Source organism: Canis lupus, chromosome 24 (genome assembly GCF_011100685.1).
Source record: "Canis lupus familiaris isolate Mischka breed German Shepherd chromosome 24, alternate assembly UU_Cfam_GSD_1.0, whole genome shotgun sequence".
NCBI lineage: Eukaryota > Metazoa > Chordata > Mammalia > Carnivora > Canidae > Canis > Canis lupus.
The window spans coordinates 33,482,085-33,490,093 of record NC_049245.1 but is presented as its reverse complement, the minus strand read 5'-3'; the positions used below and the strand labels follow the sequence as shown (position 1 = coordinate 33,490,093).

The 8,009-nt window shown below is 41.9% G+C and overlaps 1 pseudogene; it reads left to right on the top strand.

The window, feature by feature from the left end:
• The first annotated feature begins 3,267 nt into the window (after positions 1-3,267).
• On the top strand, positions 3,268-7,615 carry LOC119865749 (annotated as a pseudogene).
• Positions 7,616-8,009: the final 394 nt, after the last annotated feature.

Sequence of the window (8,009 nt, the reverse complement as noted above, 5' to 3'; positions counted from 1 at the left end):
GTCCATCGAAAGATGACTGGATAAAGAAGATGTGGTTTATGTAGACAATGGAATATTACTCAACCATTAGAAACGACAAATACCCACCATTTGCTTCGATGTGGGTGGAACTGGAGGGTATTATGCTGAGTGAAATAAGTCAATCAGAGAAGGACAAACATTATATGGTCTCATTCATTTGGGGAATATAAAAAATAGTGAAAGGGAATAAAGGGGAAAGGAGAAAAAATGAGTGGGAAATGTCAGAGAGGGAGACAGAACATGAGAGACTCCTAACTCTGGGAAACGAACTAGGGGTGGTGGAAGGGGAGGTGGGCGGGGGGGTGGGGGTGACTGGGTGACGGGCACTGAGAGGGGCACTTGATGGGATGAGCACTGGGTGTTATTCTATATGTTGGCAAATTGAACACCAATAAAAAATAAATTTATAAAAAAATCCTTAATTTGTAGAGCTGACAGCTAATAAAACAATAAAATAAGGAAGGACAAAGATGATAGTAGTGGTTAAGAAGAAAACAGTGGACAGAAGAGGAAATAGCCTGCTGACTACTGGCAGCTGAGGGGTGGGGGAGATAGCATATGGAAGCAGGAGCCTTAATTAACACTCAGAATTCCCAGAGCCCTTCCATCTGCCCCCTTTAGCCTTTATCTGCTGCTTCACCATTCTGAAACCAAAGAGGAAAGAAAATAAAAGAGCCCAAGATAAGGGATCCCTGGGTGGCGCAGCGGTTTGGCACCTGCCTTTGGCCCATGGCACGATCCTGGAGACCCAGGATTGAATCCCACATCAGGCTCCCAGTGCATGGAGCCTGCTTCTCCCTCTGACCTATGTCTCTGCCTCTCTCTCTCTCTCACTGTGACTATCATAGAAAAAAAAAAGAGCCCAAGATAAGAGTAAAATTCCAATGAATATCTCAAGACAGTGATTGTCCTTCCCTCTGGAAGTGTTTATGTTTGTTCAGAAGTTTTCCACCAAGAAAAGTACTGTCCAGTAAGGTAGCCACTATCTACATGTGATGGTTTTAATTAAATTAAAAATTCAGCTCCCATTCATTTTAAGCATTCAATAGCCACATGTACCTAGTGGCTACTATATTGGACAGCTCAGACATACAAATTCTCCATCATCCCTGAGAGTTCTAGTGAACAATGGGGCTTGAGAGGAATCAACCAAAATCCCTCTCCCTCAAAAACAAGAGATCATTTAAAAGGTGCAAAATTTTTGAAAAGGGGCTGTGAAAACATATTCTTGATGAAAAAGTGAAATTTAGAAGCTGAAAATAGGGCAAGTTTTAGCATGTGAACATTTGACACATTGACTTTGAGCAGGTTAGATTTAAAAGACCTGAGGAGAACAAGAGAAGAACATTATGGAAAGAAAGCAAAAGGGGAAAGGAGAAAAATGAGTGGGAAATATCAGGAAGGGAGACAGAACATGAGAGACTCCTAACTCTGGGAAACGAACTAGGGGTGGTGGAAGGGGAGGTGGACCAGGGGTGGGGGTGACTGGGTGACAGGCACTGAGGGGGCACTTGATGGCATGAGCACTGGGTGTTATTCTATATGTTGGTAAATTGAACACCAATAATAAATAAATTCATTAAAAAAAAAAAATAAAAGCTATGGAAGGGCCAGAGGATGATGCCACATACATAATAAATGCAACTACTCTTCAAAAAAAAAAAAAAAAAAAAAAAAAAAAAAAAAAAAAGAAAAAAGAAAGCAAAAGAGGGAAGCAATTAAAATGTAAAAGATCCAAGGCTGGAGGGATCATACTCTTAGATGCTTACATCTGTTCTCCAACTTTCTCCATTCAGAACCTGTGTCCCTGCCACCTAGCCTCAGCATGGCTTGATGAAGGAAAATTGCCAAGTGAAGATATTGAGATTTCATTTACCAATGAGCAATATTTACCAAGGGATATGACCTAACTGGAGAAGCTCCAGGTCAAAGGCCAACTACCTTTGAGCATGGTAGATTGCCAGAAATCCTATAAATCACTCACATAGTTAACAAAAGAACGTCAGTTCAGGGTTGTTGGGATACCTAGTTCCTTAGCCTGGCTCAGAGTGTAGTTGTGATCCTCTGAAGTCAGCAGTGCATAGCAAGGTAGATGAGCAATGCAGATGCTCTGTCATCCCTTTACAGGTGGGGATATGAGGTAGGAGGTAGCTGGGTGAAGGTGAGTAGGCCCTGGGGCGGGCTGCATTCCTGGACACTGCCTTTGCTCAAAGAAAAAGGAAAACTAGTACACACTGACAGAAACACAGTAAACCCAAAGCCATGGGTTCCATGAAGCTATGTATTTGTTTCTGAGGAGGGCATTTGATGGGATGAGCAAATAGGTTGGCAAATAGGTTGGCAAATCAAACTTAAATAAAAATAAATGAAAAATTGTAAAAAATATGAAACTATCATTCTATATCTAAGTTTTCCAGAACTTTGAGATCTGTTCATTGAAAAGGCCTTACTCTTAGTCCAGTTCTCTGAGTTCCTTACTTGCCCTTAAAGGGTGCTCAGGATCCTGGGGATGCTCAATCCCCTTCTTTGCACACCTCAGGTGCACTAACTGAGCCAGAAGAGATATATAATCACATCTAGGCTGGATACTACTCACATACAGGATTCTGGGTGAATTTTTTGGTCATCTTGAGATACAGTGTAGGATGATGACAAAACCCCTAGGCATTGCAAAGACACAGAACAACTGCTCCTCTCAGAATTCAGGATCCTGGGCTTTCCAGATAATGTTAAAGAGGAGAAAGTACTGGATCTAGAGTCAGGAATACAGATATCTTGTTTCATGTATGCCCCTTTTACCTGTGGGACGTCCCCTCTGTCTCAAGTTTCTTATTCAAACACCAGAGACAGTAATCTCCATCTCACAGGAATAGTGCTGATGCCACCTATTCAGAGAACTCATCCAAGCAAACCACCAATAAAAACTGATGCCTCCAGATCCTTATCCCTACTTACCTCTGAAAGGGTTTGAGTGTGTGAGGAACTGGCTGATAGCTCTTTTATGTGGCCTCTTCTTACTTGGGGAGGGGGAGAGGAGGTTGTGACCTGGAACCAGGACAGAAGAGCAGAAAAACAAGGTTCAAAGGCCCAGAACTTTTTTTTAAATTTATGTTTTATTGGTGTTCAATTTGCCAACATATAGAATAACACCCAGTGCTCATCCCATCAAGTGCCCCCCTCAGTGCCTGTCACCCAGTCACCCCCATCTTCCGCCCACCTCCCTTTCTACCAAAGGCCTAAAACTTAATGGTGATTTGCATTGTGGCAGATCTGTAAGTTCTCCCCAGGAGCTACATTTTGGCCATGTCACAGACTTTTCCCTCTGATACTTTCCCATTCCAAAGGATTGGATTTTCTTTAATATGAGCAGTATATCTGGCTAAGCTAGGAGGAATGCTTTGTACCTTACTCACAGTTCTGGTCACCCAAACAGACCCAAGTCTTGAGTCTATCTGATGCATCTGAGTCTACCCATTGGTAGACTGAAGTGCAGTTTATAATTCTATTTGCCTTGGACTTGCTTTGTGCAAGTTTGGATTGATTATATTTTGGTAATTAAAGCATAACACTATCTCCCGCCAAATGCCTTGGGGGTTTTAGTGGATAAAAAGAGACTGAACAGGAAGGATTTAGGAAAGGCAGGTGGAAAAAAAATAATTAAAAAAAAAAAAAGGAAAGGCAGGTGGCCATCTAGCAAATAAGGGAAGTGAAGTGATCAAATCTAGCACCAAGGTCTTGGCACATGTTTGTGGGTTGAGGGCTGGGGGGATTTGCTCACCAGATATCAGAGAGGAGCATTGCACTGGGCACTCATACACATGATTTGGAGCTTGTTAAAAAAGAAGAGTCCACGGGCCAAGGGCCAGGGCTCCCAAGAAGCAGACCTCCTTCTACCAAACTCTATGTCCAGGAATATTTCACACACTGCCTGGAGACATCCATGTGCATACATCCAGTATATATATATATATATATATATATATACACACACACACACACACATTTATTAAAACATATACATATATGTATATGTATTAATGTTAAATAATATATAATATCATTTAATATATACATATATATACACATATATGATACCTGCTTATGTATTTTGACCCATAATGTGTGCATGCATTCTTCTAAAACCACAAGTTTGTGTGGTTGATATCTGCTCTCATAGTCCCCATTCCTGAGCCCTCCCTAAAACCTACTGATTGCTTACTCCACAAGTATTTGCATTTTAATTGAGAGATAATTGACATATAACATCATATTAGTTCACATATGCAGCATAAAGTTTCAATATTTATATAGTGAAATCATCATCACAATAAGTCTAGCTAGCATTCATCACCACACAATTACGCTTTTTTTTACTTGTGTCAAAAACTTTTTTTTTTTAGATTTATTTTTTTTTACCTTGAGAAAGAGATAGAGAGCGTGGAGTAGGGGCAGGGGAGAGGAACAGAGAGACAAGCTGACTCCATGCTGAGTGGGGAGCCTAATGTGGGCTCAGTCCCAGGACCCAGAGATCATGACCTGAGCTGAAGCTCAGATGCTTAACTGACTGAGCCACCCAGGTGCCCAGTGATGAGAGTTTTGAGATCTATTCTCTTAGCAACCTTTTAATATACAATACAGTATTGTTCACTACAGTCACCATGCTATACAATGCATCACCAGGACTTCTTTATTTTGTAACTGGAGGTTTGTACCTTTTGTCCCTGTCACTCATTTTGTTCACAGTCTACCTGCCACCTCTGGAAACCACCAGACCATTCTCTGTAGGTATGAGTTTGAGCTGTATTTGTTTTCTGGCTACATATATTTCATACAGTACTTGTAGTTGTAAAGGGATCCAATCTCCAAAGAAAAAATGGCTGATGATGGAAATTTAAGCATCCTTTAGGAATTCTTTTTGGACAGGGAGTTCTTTACAGTTGACTTCAGGTTAAAGAGTAAGATTGTGTGTCTTTGGGAAGAGCTATCCCACCCAGAAAATGTTGAAAGAGGAGACAGTCTGTGGAGCTCTCCCCACAGTCACTAGGGTGAACAAGGAAAGAAGAGGAGGCAGGGGAGAAGAAAAGCCTGAGGGATTTTCTCCAAGGGAGTAGGTTGGTGGAGCCTGTCAACAGGAAGAAATAATTTAAGTTGAAGGACAAGGTAGAGTAATTGACCCTCCACCTCACAGAACGTGAAAAGGTCCCTTCTCAGAATTCACCTCCTCACTCCATAATACCAGAACAAATTCCCCACATTTGCTGTTCTTTCAGAGAGTAGAGGTAGTTCATTTGAAATGGCTGTTTTGAGTTCCTATATCTACTCCTGGCTCTGCTACCAATCCATGTGGAGTTGGCAGATCTGCTTGGATAAGCATGCAAATCTCACCGACTCCTGGACCAAACAGGTTTTCTTCTAAGAGTCCAATTCTAGGACCGGGTTTTAATACTCAGGGTAAACTATAAACTAAGAGAGTTCTTCTGGTACTTGGGGCTTGCTATGTGTCATTGGGAAGCAAGATTGGAGATAAGACGAAGGTACTGCATTGAGCACCTACTGTGTGCCAGGTATTACGAAAGTGTTTAAAGATGTCAATTTATTTCATTCTCACCATGGAAGTGCCAAGAATTCATGAGTGAACTAAGTCTACAGAAGTCATAGGACTGTTCCAGTGTTACGATGCTGGTGAATATCGGGGTTAGCTTCGACTCCCCATCTACCCCAGTACAAAATGTACGAATATTCCTCTGATACTCAAATTTTTATAGGCAATAGAGGGCTGATTCCTGCAATTATCTCCAGACTTACACTGTGGTACCTTATAAGGTTTGAGGAAATTGACATTCATCCTCTGTTGAGTTAAACATGATTTGCACATGTTTAATTACATTTATAACAGCAATGTCCACAAAAGCCAAACTGTGGAAGGAGCCTTGGTGTCCATTGAAAGATGAATGGATAAAGAAGATGTGAGATATATATACACACACACACACACACACACACACACACACAGTGGAATTTTACTCAGCCATTAGAAACGACAAATACCCACCATTTGCTTCGACGTGGATGGAACTGGAGGGTATTATGCTGAGTGAAATAAGTCAATTGGAGAAGGACAAACATTATATGGTCTCATTCATTTGGGGAAAATAAAAAATAGTGAAAGGGAATAAGGGGGAAAGGAGAAAAAATGAGTGGAAAATATCAGAAAGGGAGACAGAACATGAGACTCCTAACTCTGGAAACCGAACAAGGGGTGGTAGAAAGGGAGGTGGGCGGGGGGTGGGGGTGACTGGATGACGGGCACTGAGTGGGACACTTGATGGGATGAGCACTGGGTATTATGCTATATGTTGGCAAATTGAACTCCAATAAAAATAAAAATAAAAATAAAAAAAGAGCTCTGGTCATCCTGGCCAAAGGAGCAGAGGAGATGGAGACAGTCATTTCTATAGATGTCATGAGATGAGCTGGAATTAAAGTCACCATTGCGGGTCTGGCTGAGAAAGACCCAGTACAGCGTAGCCGAGACGTCATTTGTCCTGATGCCAGTCTGGAAGATGCAAAAAAAGAGGGACACAGAATGTATGTGAGTACACTGCCGAGAAGGAGATAATGAAGGAGCAAGAAGACAGGAAGGGCCTCATAGCCGCCATCTGTGCAGGTCCTACAGCTCTTTGGGCTCATGAAATAGGTTTTGGAAGCAAAGTTACAACACACCCACTTGCAAAAGACAAAATGATGAATTGAAGTCATTATAGCTACTCCGAGAACCGCATGGCGAAGGACGGCCTGGTCCTCACCAGCCGGGGGCCTGCAACCAGCTTTGCGTTTGCGCTTGCGATTGTCGAGGCGCTGAGCGGCAAGCATGTGCCTGACCAAGTGAAGGCCACGCTCGTCCTTAAGGATTAAAGCAGAAATCTTTGATGACGAGGTAGAGAAATGGGATGTTTGTAATCCTTCTCACCGTGTCCATTTTAAGCAAAATGGGCAGTTCCCGCGCAGTCTGGCTGCCAAGTGGCCGCCTCACCGAGCTTCCCTGCCTGCGCTTAGGTCTTAAAGGTCCTGAGCCTTGATGGCAGAGTAAATGGCAGTTAGCAAACTGCTGGTTGTTACTTCATTTGTCTCTCAATTCTCCCTTTTTTGTGTGTGTGACCAAATTCACTATCAGCTTCACTTGCAGCTGTTAAGTGTTGATACAGCCACTGAGATAAAAGAGCAATGAACACATTTGACACAGCAAGGAGGAAAAGCATAAAAAAAGATTTAAGGAGCTTGTGATTTTTCCTCCCATTTGTTAACTGTATATTGTTAACGTGCTACTACAAAACCAGTGGAGAGAAGGGCACTAGACGGGATGAGCACTGGAGGTTATCGAACTCCAATAAAAAAAAAATATACACAAAAATACCAGTGGGAAAAATGTTTTTAAAAAACTATGGAGGAAAGACCCTGTAGCCATAATAATACATATAGCGCTGTGGGACAGCATTTTATTTTTTAAAAATTTTTTTAAAAATTTTTTATTGGAATTCAATTAGCCAACATATAGCATAACACCCAGTGTTCATCCTGCCAAGTGCCCCCCTCCGAGCCCATCACCCAGTCACCCGAACCCCCCGCCCACCTCCCCTTCCACTGCCCCTCGTTCATTTCCCAGAGTTAGGTGTCTCTCATGTTTTGTCACCCTCACTGATATTTTCATTCATTTTCTGTCCTTTCCCTTTATTCCCTTTCACTAATTTTCACATTCCCCAAATGAATGAGACCATATAATGTTTGTCCTTCTCTGACTGACTTATTTCACTCAGCATAATACCGTCCAGTTCCATCCACATTGAAGCAAATGGTGGGTATTTGTCGTTTCTAATGGCTGAGTAATATTCCATTGTATACATAGACCAGGTCTTCTTTTTTTTTTTAATTTTTATTTATTTATGATGTCACAGAGAGAGAGAGAGGCAGAGACACAGGCAGAGGGAGAA